We start from the raw sequence: 14,913 nt of genomic DNA, 5'->3' as shown, positions 1-14,913 counted from the left end.
GTGTTCATTATATTTATCATGTTGTACATTACAACCCTAGTACTTTTTTATCTTATAACGAAGTTTGTACCTTTTGCCCACCTTCATCCAATTTCCCCTCCTCTCACCCCCTGCCTCTGGTAACCACAAATCTGATCTCTTTTTCTAAGTTTGTTTGTCTGTCCGTTTTTGAAGTAAAATTGACCTACAACACTATGTTAGTTCCTGTTACACAGCACAGTGATTCAATATTTCCATACTTTTCAAAATGATCACCACAAGTCTAGTTATACTATGTCACCATACAAGGATATTACATAGTTATTGACTATATTCCCCACATTGTACATTTCATACGGGTGACTCATTTATTTTGCAACTGGAAGTTTGTACTCTTATAATCTCCCTCACCTATTTTTTCCACCCTCTAGCAACCACATGTTTGTTCTCTGTATCTAACTTTGTTTCTGTTTTATGTTTGCTCATTTTTCTTATGTTTTGTATTTTTAGATTCCACAAATAAGTGAAATCATACAGTATTTGTCTTTGTCTGACTTATTTCACTTAGCATAATACCCTCTGGGTCCATCCATGCTGTTGCAAATGGCAAGATTTCATTCTTTATTATGGTTGAGTAATATTCCATATTATATATAGTATATATATATATATAGATAGATAGATATATACACTACATCTTATTTATCCATTCATCTCTAGGTGGGCACTTAGGTTGCTTCCATATCTTGGCAGTTGTAAATAGTGCTGCAATGAACATAGGGGTGTATTTATCTTTTCTAATTAGTGTTTTTTTTTTCCTTGGATATATACCCAGGAATGGAACTGCTGGATTACATGGTAGTTCTATTCATAATTTTATAATAATGAGGAACCTCCATACTGTTCTCCATAGTGGCTGTACCAATTTACATTCCCACCAACAGTGCACGAGGGCTCCCTTTTCTCCACACCCTCTCCAGCATTTGTTATGTGTTCTCTTTTTGATCACAGCCATTCTGACAGGTGTGAAGTGGTAGCTCATTGTCATTGTGATTTGCATTTCTCTGATGATAAGCAATGTTGAGCATCTTTTCATGTGCCTGTTGGCCATCTGTAGGTCTTCTTTGGGAAAAACGTCTATTCAGGGCCTCTGCCCATTTTTTAATCAGGTTCAAATGACAAAGGTTTTAGAGTCAGAGGACTTGTGTTTGAGCTTAGGTTGTGCCAAGTGACCTTGGATGAACTACCTAAATTTTGTGAAAGTTTCCTTTTTTTCTATAAAACGGGGTAGGGGAGGTTACCTTACAGACTATTGAGGGAAAGAAGCTGATGAAATTTTGTAGGTAAAAAAAACCTCTTTATAATTATAAAATACCCATACTCTCAAGATGAGGTTTGCAAAATGCTTTGAGCGTTTTAGAGGAAAACTGCCTTATTACATATTTCAAGATTATAAAAATGTCAGTTTTAAAGAAACAGCTAGGGAATTTTCAACACATGAAGGACATGGGAATTGGTCCCCAGGCAGTCTTGAGCTGGACTTCATCAGACCCTTCTACTGAGGACACTGAAAATCTAGAAAAATAAAAATTCAAAGGCTCTGAGATAGAAAGGGCAGCCCTCTGGGTTGATATATTTTGGGGTCTTAACTAAATAGATGGCTTTTCCAAGTAAAGAGACAGAATTAGGTTCACACCCTCGAAAGTTCTTGTCTCCTGGTCCATCCAGCGCAAACATCCCACTGCTGTTCTGGGCCTTTCCCCCTGTCCTCCCACTTTGGAAGCGAGCTTTCTTGGCTTACTTTAAAGCCTGAGGGCAAGTCCCCACCATTACTCCTAGTTGCCCAGCAGCCTTCCTCCTTTGGTTTTTGTCTAAATTTTGCCTGTATCAGGCAGGCATTTTCTCTGAGTCCATCTCCACCTCTGCTCAAGGCAGGTGAGCCGCGTATGGAGCAGAGACTCAGCCACGAGCTCACTGTACAGGAGGTCTTCCTCTGCCAGGCTTTCCCCACGCATATGTGATGCCAATCACGTTTCTTGGGAGGCAAGGAACTAGCCATCAAGGAAGATTTCCTTGGAAAGGAAGGAAATGCTTCTCCATCATCAGGAAAGTGATCCCATTTCCCCCAAATTGATTTACCTGTATAAGTTGGAGCACCCTCATGGATAAAGCAGTGGTTTGTAAAAGAAAAGGATAGACCTCCCCCTGCAAAAAAGTGTGTTAATACCACTGGGGGAGATATTTGCAAAACTACATCCTGCTTCTGACATTCCACCCTGCTCCCCACGGGTACCAAAGACACCAGCTTCATTCTAAGCTCTGTGGGGACTATGAAAGAAGTATAATACATGGCATCCAGGAAATAATTAGCAAACAGTGCAAATCCATGTATAATTCAGAATGAAATCCTGAAGTTCCAACTATAAATACTAGAGGAATTCAAACAAAGGAGGCAGAAAGAATGAGATGGGCTCAGATAGCTGGAGAACCATGGGAAGGGATGGAACAGAAGAAGAGAAAAAGGAGGGGTGGGTGCAGACCTCAAGCTAGCCTCACAGGCCAGCCAAGGATGCTGGGCAGCCAGGAGAGTGGCAGGCAGGGCAAGAGGGACAGGTTTGGGAGCAGTGGGAGTGAGTCACTGTGGAAGAAGCTTCAGGGTTTTTACTCCCGGGGGAATTCCAGACATCAACCTGGAAGATGGCACCTTGGTAGAGCCTACTGTGCTGGCCCAGTGGGCGACTGATGGGCCTCGTAAGTGTGAGAAGGCTTTGTTTGTCTGTGTGTAACCTGACCCGTGGGGTGTTGGACAAACATTGTCATTCACCACGTGAAAATCACCCCAAGCCGCCATGACAGCTAAGTAGTTTTCATACAATCTGCTCAACTATACAGGAGTCTTCATTTGAGGGCCATCCCCTCCAGAGCCTGAAAATCATCCTGTTTCCTCCCTTCACATTTTGCAAATACTCTTTCATAACTAGAAAATCAGCAAGCTTCATTTCCACATAAAAGTGATGATTCATATCCCTTTGATCTCTGTTGGGGATTCCGGTCTATGCCCTGCTAATTCAATCCTCAGTGTAAAATTGTATACTAGTTTAAATTTAGGGTGTGGAGCATGGGTGGGCACTCTGTAAATATTTATTGATTGACTGAGCCTGTGGGAAAGGCCCAACGCATCACCATTCTGATCCCTTGAGCAGAATTTTCTCATGAGGAAATTATTACATTAGGCTGAGAGGTAAGGGCCATTATGAGTAACTGCCATACTACCGTGGGTCAAGAGAAGAAGCTCAGTGTGACCTGGGCTGTCAGTAGCTTTTGGATATTTTAAAGAACATTTTGAAGTTCAGGCAAATAATTATCCACCGAAGTGAAAGTTTTCCACTTTTCATCACTCAGAGAAGCTCACGTCCAATGCCATATTTCTTTTCACCTTTTCCCCTGTTTATCTAAAGTTTCACAGAGTTATAAATCTACTTCAGAAACTGCTCACCAATAAAGAAAGAAAGAGAATTCAAAGCAAAAACAGGCTGTTCTATGTGGCAGAAGGAAGGAAAAATGCCCAAAGAGAAGGTAGGCAGAAAACTATCCATTGACTGTTGGCATTCAGATAAATACTGAAATACCATTAGAAGACTCATGATTTGTGCTTTTCACTCCAAAACATCCAGTGCAACAAAACTGTCTATGGCATTTTCCAACTGATGTGAGCTTATCTGATCCAGAAAATATAAATTTGAGTACAATTAATCCTAAGGTTAACCTAGATTGAGAGGTTAGTGGAAATTAAAAAATAGGGATCCTTTTTAATATCTAAGAAAAATGGGAAAATCCTTCCTTAAATATCTGTGGTATCTGAAACAGGTTTATGTAAATAGGTCAGAACAAGTCTTGTTACAAAGATTTCTACCTCATTGAGAAGCTTCCTGTGGGTGTGCACGGATGGTGGGGTAGTAAGGCCACTCACAGTAGGGTGATGGGCTTTGGGGACAGATAGGTCTGGCCTGAATCACAACTCTACCACTTACTGGTTGTATGACTTTGGGCAAATTTCTTAACCTCTTTGCACCTCAGTTTCCTTACCTATTAAAACGGGGATGATAAAGAGTGCCTTATTATTAAAATGAAAATTTTAAATGCAAACACAATCTTTGGCAATGGTGTGTCCACCAGACATGGCAGAAGAGGGGCTCACTTTATCCAACAGGGCTGGAGGGTCCCAGGGCAGAGACCAAAGTCTGTGTCTTCAAGCCCAGTTAGTCCAGCTCCTGGACTTGCCTATGAGCGATCACTACCAACCCCAATTTAACCATCTTCTGCAGGTGATGAGTAGATCACGGATGTACTACAAGTTCCTGCATCCATTCCAGACCATTAGCTTATCTATCAGCCCCCCAGAGAAAATATTAAGTCTGTGAACCACAGGTTAGGGGTCAAACCCTCATCTTGGGAACCAGTAAGTGCTCTCTGGCTAATGCCAACTAACAAGTCACCATATTTTCAAAAGGAAGGAGCAGAACTAGACAAAAATAAAATTCCTACTTGTGTAGCTCAACAGTTTATCACAGGCTTGTGATTTAAATACATGACCTCAGTAATTCCTCAAACATGTCACAATGGCTTCCCTGGTGGCACAGTGGTGAAGAATCCACCTGCCAATGCAGGGAACACGGGTTCGAGCCCTGGTCCAATCCCGTGTGACGGAGCAACTAAGCCATGCGCCGCAACTACTGAGCCCATGTGCCTAGAGCCTGTGCTCTGCAACAAGAGAAGCCACCACAATGAGAAGCCCGTGCACTGCTATGAAGAGTGGCCCCCACTCGCCACAATTAGAGAAAGCCCACACGCAGCAACGAAGACCGAATGCAGCCAAAAGAAAAAAAAAAAGAAACATGTCACAAAGTGCATTGGTGTTGACATGGAAACCAATCTGTAATTTACTGTTTACAAAGTATGCCCTTAGACATTACCTCATTTGGTACTTATGACAGTTCTGTGAGTTATTATTAATGCCATGGAGGAGTCTGAGGCCTGGAGACCCACCCTGGGCCAGGTCTAGAAAAGGCTCTAGGAATACAGAGAAACAAGGCACCTGTCACACAGCTGGATGGATCCTGATACCTTTTGCCCCATTGACAGACGCTCTGCAAGTCCTCTCCCATCCAAAGAGAGCCTTAAAGAAATTTGCATTCCTCTCATAAACTCTTTGGTGGCAAAGTCAAGATTTCTCTTGCAATTTCAGTGTAACATCCAGCTTTCTACGGGGAGTCAATAAATAGACTGATGGGTGATATTAATGATAGACAGAGAGAAATGGTCTGTATTTTCTAAATTGGGAAAAATATCCTTGGCTATAATCTCCTTGGCATTTTCTATCATCTTACTATTTAGAAGGGCACATTTTTCAATGTCATTGACAAGAGTGAGTGAGCACTTTATTTATCTGATTGGAATACAGAAGGGAATTGTAGCCAGGGTATATGGAATCTGAGAAGCTAAGTCTACGGTGTGAATACATTCCAGGCCACACAGGGAGCTAGCTAGCTGTGAGGGGCTGGGAGCTCAGCAAACATTTATGGACAACCACCTCTGGGCTAAGTATGGGCCAACGGTGGGGCAGAGGGTGTCCAGGCTTCAGGGGAGAGCCTGGATGGCAGAGGCCCAGCAGAGAGAGGGCTCAATAAATGTTGAAAGATTCCAGTGCAATCACATCATCCTGGGAATGATTGTGCTTCCCTCAATTTTTCAAAAGCAGTAATGTCATAATTGGATACTTGAGAAAAGTTAATAGGATGCCAAACAATACATATAGAGATTTGCTAAAATCCATCATTCCATGTTAAGCGAACAAAGCAAGGAACAGAACAACAAGCACAATATGTGGCCAGTTATAGAAAAAAGAAAGATACAGGATAGAGATATACATACATTTGCTGCGATATGCATAAAATACCTCTGAAAGAATATATAAGATACTAGTGACATTCATTGCTTTGGGGGAGGTTTTTTTTTTACTGTTTACTATGTCATAGCTTTTGACTCTTATACTGTGTGAGTGTATTACCTGTTCAAAAATAAATAAATAAATATGTCTACAGGGCAAATGACCCAGTTTCTCCAAAAAACTGCCGGGAAAAAAAGAAAAGGAAATGGACTTGTAGTTTAAAAGGGACATAAATGGCAGAGCCACCAACCACAGTGTGTGAACCTTAGTTGAATCCTGATTCAAAAATGTTAAACTGAAGAAAAGTACTTCTGACATTTTTAGACACTTAGAAATTTGAACGATGACTAGATAGCTGATGATATTAAAGAATTACTGTTAACTTTTTAAAGAGTAATAATAGTACTGTAGTTAGGTTTAATAAAGGAATCCCTATCTCTAAGAGATATCACAGAAATACATATAGATACAACTGTATGATATTTGGGATTTATTCAAAATTGATGTGAGCTGGGGCAGTGGCTGGTAAAGAGGAAACAGTGGTGTTGGGTACTCGGGAGTTCCCTATATGATTCTCTCTACTTCTGTATACCTTTAAAATCCCATAATAAAAGCTAATAAGTGAATGAATGATTATTTAGCCACAGTACAAACAGTCTCAGTAGTCACTGAGCTTCAAGTTCACACCTGGCTTTCAGTTATGGTCAAATCTCCACTGTCCCTGGGCTGATGAGTTACTTGTGGTGAATAAGCTTCAGGCTGCTCCCAGGTATGGCCCTCCTGGTAAGTGTGTGGGTCATGTAAATATCAATAAGAAAACTTTATCACTAACTCCAAAATTAAACAAAAAGAATCAAAGACATTACTTTTGGAGGGCTCCCCTCCACTGGGACGGACACTTAGTGTGGACTGCACATACAAACAGGATCTCATTCAGGCGGCACGGCAATGATGCAAACTAACTCTTCATTTCGACTCAATGAATATTTCTAAAGTGTTCAACACATGGAAAGGAGCCATGCATGACACAAACATGACTGGAAACCTCAGTCATGAGGTTAGATTCCTATGCTGGGGTCTTTCAAACTCAGGTGCTAGTTGGCCCCCTCTACAGGAAAAAAACGGTCCCGCCGGATCCTCTGGGGACTTTTTATTCAAATCTTAAATTTAAATTGAATTACTTTTATTCGATTATTATTTCTTATATTATTTCTTAAAATGTACGAACATAAAACCAGACATAAAGTTTTCTTAGCACTTTTACAATTATGGAGACTAAAACGAATGTACAAATAAATACAAATACAATTACCCAAACAGTATAATTCAGGTTAACTACACTAACGTAATGAGGCTGATGCCATTTCTCAGACCTGAAATCCCCAAGACAACGTCAGGTGCTCCCACCCGCTCCTGGGCAGGTTGTATGAGTACCAGGCGCAGTGTGGTGACTGTTCTCGCACCCCTTTCCTCTGCTGGGACCCCCGTTTCAGCCTTCCTTTGCACACTTGGCTTCACCTGATGCTAGCTCCTCTTCTTCACGCTAAGTCCATCTCTGTATTTTTCTCATAGCAGGTTAGCCTGGTTCTAACTCATCAGAAATTCACACACACCTAAGGGGCACTGAGGTGGTGTGTGCCTGGACCTGGATATAATTAGGTCATCCCCGTGATCCAGGACATGCTTTTAAAATATTTCCAGTTATCATTAACATGAAACCTAAAAGTCTGAGTGTTCTGAATTTAAGGAGAACTCAAAGAAACTCAAGAATATACTCTTGGCCTTGGACTGGGAAATACCCATAACACAGAAGGAATGTCGTGGTACTTACTTTTGCTGGAGGAGAGCAAAAGGTGCCATGGGGACTCAGGTGATAAGTCACATTATATCTCAGAAACAACGGGAGCCACCACCTGACACATTACATCAAGAACTTAAGGAGTGTAAGCAGACGCTTCAAAAGCCTGATGTGTAAACCCATCGCATCAAATGGCCTCATTCCAAGTTGTGGAGGTCCCACCCCAATTTCCCTCACTCCTCATTGTTAACAACTACAACAGGGCACTATATTATTGTGGTTTTTTTAGTACCTTTTTTTTTGGCCACGCCACGTGGCTTGTAGAATCTTAGTTCCGCGACCGGGGATCGAACCCAGGCCCTCGGCAGCGAAAGCGCGGAGCCCTAACCGCCGGACCACCAGGGAAGTCCCAACATAGCACTTTAGACATGAACACATCCAGCCCCTGCTGAGTCTGAGAACAACTCCCACCAACAGCTCACATCAATCTAAGATGCTACAACTGCACATCAACATTGTGTGGTCCATACCATCTAAAAAAAAAACACTGGGCACAAAACCACATCAAATGATGCCATGGCTAGGTTAGCTGGCTAAGTGAATGGCCTGGTTTCTCAGCAAAAGAACAGCTGGCACTGTTTAAGGAAACTGAAAAGTGGAACCCTCCTTGAATAGAATCCTCTACCTCAGACCCACTCAAACGCCACAATTCGATTTCCATGAGCTCGACCTTTTTATCAATCTAAATATGTTCTGTTTAGAAGGCTGTTCTTTATCCTCGGATACGGACCTTCCCACATTTTTGGGGTTAAAAAGTCTTTTCTTAAATGATGGCGATGATGGGAGATGACAGGGCTTTTTTAATGCCTTACTTGAAAAACTTAAAATTTGGCAATCCTATGTTGGACTTGCTGATTTGTTTTCTACTGCTCTCATTGACATGACTTAGTAAACAGTACACAAATACATGCCTGGAGTGACTCTGCAGAAATGGGGCAGATTTTTCAAAGCTTCTATCTCTTCTACCCCAGACGGACTGGGAAGAGGCTGACTGATAACATCACCTCCCTCTCCTCATATTACATAACACAGCATCTGTGGTACAACTGATTGATGACGTGGACACCCAGCAAGGAGCAAAGATCAGAAAGTAATTACTCTCAATAGACTGGCTGACTAACACCATAAAGATTCAATGCAATTCAACACTCTAAATTAGATTGGGAGGGAAATAAAAACAAGATGAAGATTAAGGCACATTTTTTTTATAGCTTATTCCCAGGAGGATTGTGTTCTATTTATTTTTTTAATATTTATTTATATTTTATTTGGCTGCATCGGGTCTTAGTTGTGGCATGCGGTATCTTTAGTTGCGGCATGCGGTATCTTTAGTTGCGGCATATGAACTCTTAGTTGCGGCATGCGGGCTCTAGTTCCCCGACCAGGGATTGAACCTGGGTCCCCTGCATTGGGAGCACAGAGCCTTAGCCACTAGACCAGCAGGGAAGTCCCAAGACACATTTTAAATAAAAGTGAGAAACAAAGCAACAGGCAACCACTGGGAGCCACAGAAGACCATGAGACCATGTTTAAACCAGCGTGGTTATCCAAAACATAAGGGCAGCCACAGAAAATTCAAATGTGAAGGCCCCCTAAATTCTCTTCTTAGAATAGTGATCAGCAAAAGCTTAGCAAGGTCATGTGAGGCTCAGAGACCTTGGTCAAGTGATATGGAGAATGGGAAACACTCCTAAGGAGAGCAACAAATATCATATTCCCAAATGTTGTTTGGGAAAAATGCTTCACAGAGGCACAGGTGTGAGAGCTGGTTTTTCATGGGGTGAGAAAAAGGAAGGGGTGGGGCCCTTAACAAAGCTTTCCAGACAGGAAGTCCCGTCATGAAGGGCAGGGTTCCTCTCTGATGCCCAAGGGCGAGAACAAACAGAGCCGGGGCTGGGGTGCAGGAGACAGGATTCGACGTGGTAGAGATGCTGAAAGGTGTATCAGGAAGGCCAGGAGCTTTCACTGGAGACCAGAGAAAGCATAGCAAGCTTTCCCAGGCAATTCCAGCACATTCTGCCCAGAGGGCAGGTGAAGAGCCTGAGGGCCAGTGCTCCTCATTTTGTAATGTCCACGCTCTCCCCTCATAGGATGACCTTCAGGAGAGGCCCTCCCCCTCACGCGGCCTCTTCTCAGGCTCAGAGCTGCAGGACAGAGAAGAAAAATATTTGCCCCCAAATAATCCACAAAATGCTTTAGGATCTCCATGTGAAGCTGTTGCCTAAATAAGACTGGTTCTTAGCAGCCTTAGAAACAGAATCGAATATCTAAAATAGATCACCTTCGTAAAAAATGAGGCTGAAGCTCTTTTCATACTGCGAAGAAACACTAAGTGAAAGAAGGCAAGGTTCCAAATAGCATGTATCGTTTGCTACCATTTGTGTTAAAGGGAAAGATAATCATAATGGATTTGCTAATAGATGTTATGAAATATCTCGGCTGTGCCTGGAACACCTCTGGAGGATGAAGAAATCAGTAACGCTGGTGCCTCTAAGGAATAAAACTAGGTGGTAGGAGTCTGGGGTGGACAGAGATGTATTTACTACTTCACTTTTGCGCCTTTCGAATATTTTCTTTCATCATGTAAATGCATTACCTGTTAAAACAATTTTTAAAATTAAAAACACTGAAAATTTTAAAATGTAAAATAAAAACAAAATAGTCTTTCTGCAGCAAACCAAACACCCTTGTTAATCTGGACAGCTGTCTTCCTGGCACACACCAGATGCTCAGTTTGTTGAACTTAATGAAGCTCCATTCAAAGACAACAAAAGAAAATCAGAAACCAGGCAAACCCAAGGGTATCAGTGTTCCAATTCTCTAATAAGCTCTTTACCTGTCTGCTACTTAACTATCGCAAAAGATCGGAAAATGGGTCCTTGGGTCACAAGCCCTGCACCCAACTGGGTCCAGTGCGCAAGCTTCATGGGTAACAATAGGTCTGGTGGCCTGCCCACACCAGTCATTTTATAAATAGAAAATGTTTAATCCAAAAACATGATGCCTTGGAACCAAGACCACAAAAACAAACATGCAGATATGAAAATGATCCTGAAGGGAGATAATGTCAGCACCTGCAGGGTATCAATGCAGAAATAGCAGCATGAGGGTTAAAAACAACACGCACTGGCCAAAGAGGTTGGAACATGCAGAGTTGCTATAAAATCCTAATGCCAGAGAACATCAAGAGGCAGCCTGAACTCCTTGTGCTCTGCTCTAGGGACAGCGTAGCCCAAGATGAAACAGGAAGGCTTAAACACCCCTTGCCCCAGTCACCTATGCTCTTAAATTGGTCAAAGAGTACTCAAAACTCACCCTGCAATGAAAACCGGAAAACTAAGCAGTAGGTTAGAGCAGAAATTCTGCCACGTGAATTCCATTATATTGGAAGACTCTCTCTCCTAGGGCTTTTCAAAGAGCCAGGTTTTAGGCAAAGAACAAGGCAGACTTCACCCCAGTCTTCCATAGGACCAAAGAAATTAGTTCGTGCTCTGGACAGGAGCTTGGAACAAGGGCAGCGGGGAACCACTACACTCTTCGTGGGCCCTGCCAGAGATTCCCAGGAGGAAGGCAGAAGTGGAAGAAGTAAGGAATAACAGCAAATAAGAAGCCTTTCACCAAGACGTTATGAGAAAAGAGAACAAGAGAGTGAGAGAAAGGGGCCCTTATTAATACACAAAGAAACTAAAACAATTATTCTAAGATGGCTGAGTTCCAGAATGTCCTAAACAAAAAATCCAAACTCAGAATCAACCCTTAGGAAGGTGCCAATCGATAAATAGTTTGCTTCATTCTAGAAAACATGTAAAAACAGAGAAGGGAAAACCCAAAGTGACCGGATTCCTGCAAGAAATAAAGGTGACAGGTATCTTCTGATTAAAAGAGAATTGGATGGCGGACTGAGAGTAGATATTTATCAGAACCGTGAAGGTGATAAAGAGAATGAAGGTGAAAGTAGAAAAGAAAGGGAATTTCCCCAACTAGAACGAGAGAAAAGACCGTTCCGCTTCATGTCCCATCTGGTTTATTTCAAGCTCAAGAAAAGAACAGGAAAAATGCAGTAAAATTAGTGAAAGAGCTAGATTACCAGCAAGAATCAGTCATACATTTGTGTTTCTGCCAGGCAAGGCAGGCGTTGCTGGTGCACCCCCTGCTCCAATGACTAAGTAACTTACTTCAATGCATTTGACACACGATCCCTGAACTTCCGAAAAGCACTTAATACAGTGGCTCATGAAATCTTCATCTAAAAATGTTCACCCATTTATAATCACGCTGCAGCACACTGACAACTGGGAAATAGGGCCAAACAGAGGGAATAGATATTTGGAAGGATGCCATGGAGATTGGTATCATCAGGGACTTGGTTTATCATTTTGAGGGATTTCCCCCACCCCCCTTTTAAAGAGAATCAGATTTGGAGTCTAAGAAGAGTGTAATTACAACGAGAGGACTAACAGAGAAAATGAATTACCTGATTCAATAAAAGACAAAAATAAGAAATGAAATGCGACGTGACTTGGAAAACCCCACAGTCATATGTGCTAAATACAATGAAATCTGAAATATATTTAATGAACTGGGGGAGAGGAAGCAGGGGAAAAAATTAGCTCCTGATAGAAAATACTGGGTGGTAGGTATGAAGAAAAGCTGTATAAAAAGGCAACAGAAGATCGTATTTGGCAAATCTATAGTGCTTACTGTGTGCCACGCACTGTTCTAAATGCCTCAGATATAGTAATCTTCAAAACAACCTTCTAATCTAAGTACCTTATTATTCCTGTTTCATAGGTGAACAAACAGAGGCACAGAGAGGTTAAGTAACTTTCCCAAGGTTACAGCTAGTAAGAAGCAGGGCTAGGATTCAAATCCAGACACTCTGACCCCAAGATCTGTGCTCTTAACCTCTCTAGACTCCCCTAGAATTTCAACACAGAGAGCGAGATAAGTAGTCTAGGAGTGAAATACAAGTCATGCACTGGCTAGATCCAGGGTCAACAGATCATAGTTCTGTGATGACCAGTCAGTCCTGTGACCTCCCCAGGCCTTCGTTTCCTCACTCACCTGTGCATTGAGAAGACAGATTAGACAAGCTCTACCTAAGGTGTCTTCAGCTCTAAAATGCCGCAAGTTCATGCGACAATCAGCAGTATATGGACAGGTCTGCTTTCTGAAGGGTTATTCAAAGGTTAATTCATCCTAAAACAAGCAGCAAACTTGCTATTAAGGTTCTTCCTCTGCCTCCTGACCTTCAGAAGATTATTCCTCTTATTATATAATAATATATATATTATATATTATATATATTACTCTAATAATAATAGATTATTCCTCTATTATGCCTCTATTCAGGCAAATGACAGAGGGTAGTGAAAGGGGTACTGCATGGTTTTTCTTTTGGACTCTACTTCGCGTGGTTGCAATAAAATGGCCCTCGAAAAGCTCTGGGCCAGATCACATTAACTCTGCCAAACCTACAGTCCCACCCAGGCACCTCTCAGGAGTCTGATTTTGGAGCCTGCCTTTGGATCTGGTTACTGGAATGCAGGTGAAACTGACACACTGGAGGTGAAGCAACCAAAGGAGAGGAATCAGGAAGACCAAAAGACGCACGCAGCCCACAGTAGTTCAAATTAAGGGTTTCATAATGGCTAAAGAAACCTTATCTTCTTGGTATGGTCCGTTCTCTTTGCTAACACCCACTCTTGAGAGTTGAGACCACAAGTTCATTGTGGATGAATTCAACACCCACTTTCAAACTAATGAGCCCCCAGCAGTATTCTTCTCAAGGTAGGCATTAAAGGTCAGAGTGCATCTGTGAATGGAGAAGGGCCTTACAGGTGGGTCATGCAGTCCTCCCTTGCGAGTCCCTTCTAAGCATCCCTGGCAGGTGGCTGTCACCTGGCCTCTGCCTGGTCACTTCCAAGGTCGCGGTGTTGGCTGCCTCGCCTAGCAGGGCCTGCGCTGCTGGACAGTTCTCACTGTGGGGAAAGACCACGAAGCGCCTAGAACAGTGCCTGGCACGTGGGCGAGCTAAATAAGTGTGCCTCCAAGTGGGTCAAAAGCTGCCTCCGTACAACTTGAACCCATCATTCCTGGGTGCCCCCTTGGAACCCAGAAACGCAGAGGCCCCTCGGATATTCGGGGCTGTAATCAGGTCCCTCGGCCCTCTCCTTGCAGGTGCCGAACCCGGATCTCCATCACCAAGGCTGGAAGAGCCCCTCCCCAGACCCCAGAGGTCCCAAGAGTGCGCACTGATGGAGGGATGGCCGGTAGGGAGGCCGCAGTCGGGGTTGTCCCCATCCTCGGTATCGGAGGCTGAAGGGGACAAAGGGCTTTCAGGAAGGCGTATCCCACCCGATGCGTTCCAGGCTGCCTCCCTCCCCGCCGGCCTTGGGGACCACCGCGGCGACAGGTGACAGGCCCCCCGAGGATCCGGGGCGCTCAGGCTGCGGCGCGATGGGCCGAGCCACGACAGGGACCGCGGGGCTCAGGGGTTTGGCCCGACTGACGGGGGGCTCAATCACGGCTTAGCGGAGCTCGCTCCGCCGTGGCTTTACCTGCTTGTGGTTGACTACTGCGGCCCAGTTCGCCCCCAGTCAGGTTCCCGCAGCTCAGCAGCTGCGGCCGGCGCTCATGGAAATGCAGCCGGAACCCCTGGCCAGTACAGCTCCCGCCGCTACCGGCCCCGCCCAAGCAACTGCCGCCACGCCCCTGACGACCGCTTCTGCCACGCCCCTAGCCACGGAAACCCGCCCGTTCATTGGGCCGCCCAGCCGCTGCTCTACTAGCCCCGCACTTCCATTGTACCCTGAGGGTAGCCCATTGGTCAACGGAGCTGCTCCTCAGAGCGGAGGCGGAGCACTTAGCGAAGAGCTCCAAGACAATTGGTTATTTTTCACGTCTTTAGCCCGTTGGCCGAGACACTATAGGATAAAGCCAGCCCGGAGGGGGCAGGGAAAAGAGAGGAGGGCTACTGGAGGGGTGTTGTTTGATGTTGACTGTGGCGGGTTGCAAAGAGGGAGGAGGCAATTGTGACCGCAAGCTGGGTTGGACGATTGGGTAATGTAAGGTGTCGTCTGGGGTTGGGAGGAGGGAGGCTGACTGGTAGTTCAGCTGCCGGGTCTGA

General features: G+C 43.9%; 1 protein-coding gene across 1 annotated transcript in view; it reads right to left on the bottom strand.

Moving 5' to 3' along the window:
• The window catches only part of ABHD2 (abhydrolase domain containing 2, acylglycerol lipase), a 110,281-nt gene extending 95,806 nt beyond the window's left edge, over positions 1-14,475 (bottom strand). The window contains exon 1 of the mRNA XM_019945792.3: positions 14,345-14,475. The gene's annotated coding sequence lies outside the window, so the exon portion shown is untranslated. The remainder of the gene's footprint in view (positions 1-14,344) is intronic.
• Between the last annotated feature and the right edge of the window lie 438 nt (positions 14,476-14,913).

The sequence above is a fragment of the Tursiops truncatus genome, chromosome 2 (assembly GCF_011762595.2).
Source record: "Tursiops truncatus isolate mTurTru1 chromosome 2, mTurTru1.mat.Y, whole genome shotgun sequence".
Lineage (NCBI taxonomy): Eukaryota > Metazoa > Chordata > Mammalia > Artiodactyla > Delphinidae > Tursiops > Tursiops truncatus.
The sequence above is the reverse complement of the archived record's forward strand: the minus strand, read 5'-3'. Positions and strand labels throughout refer to the sequence as shown.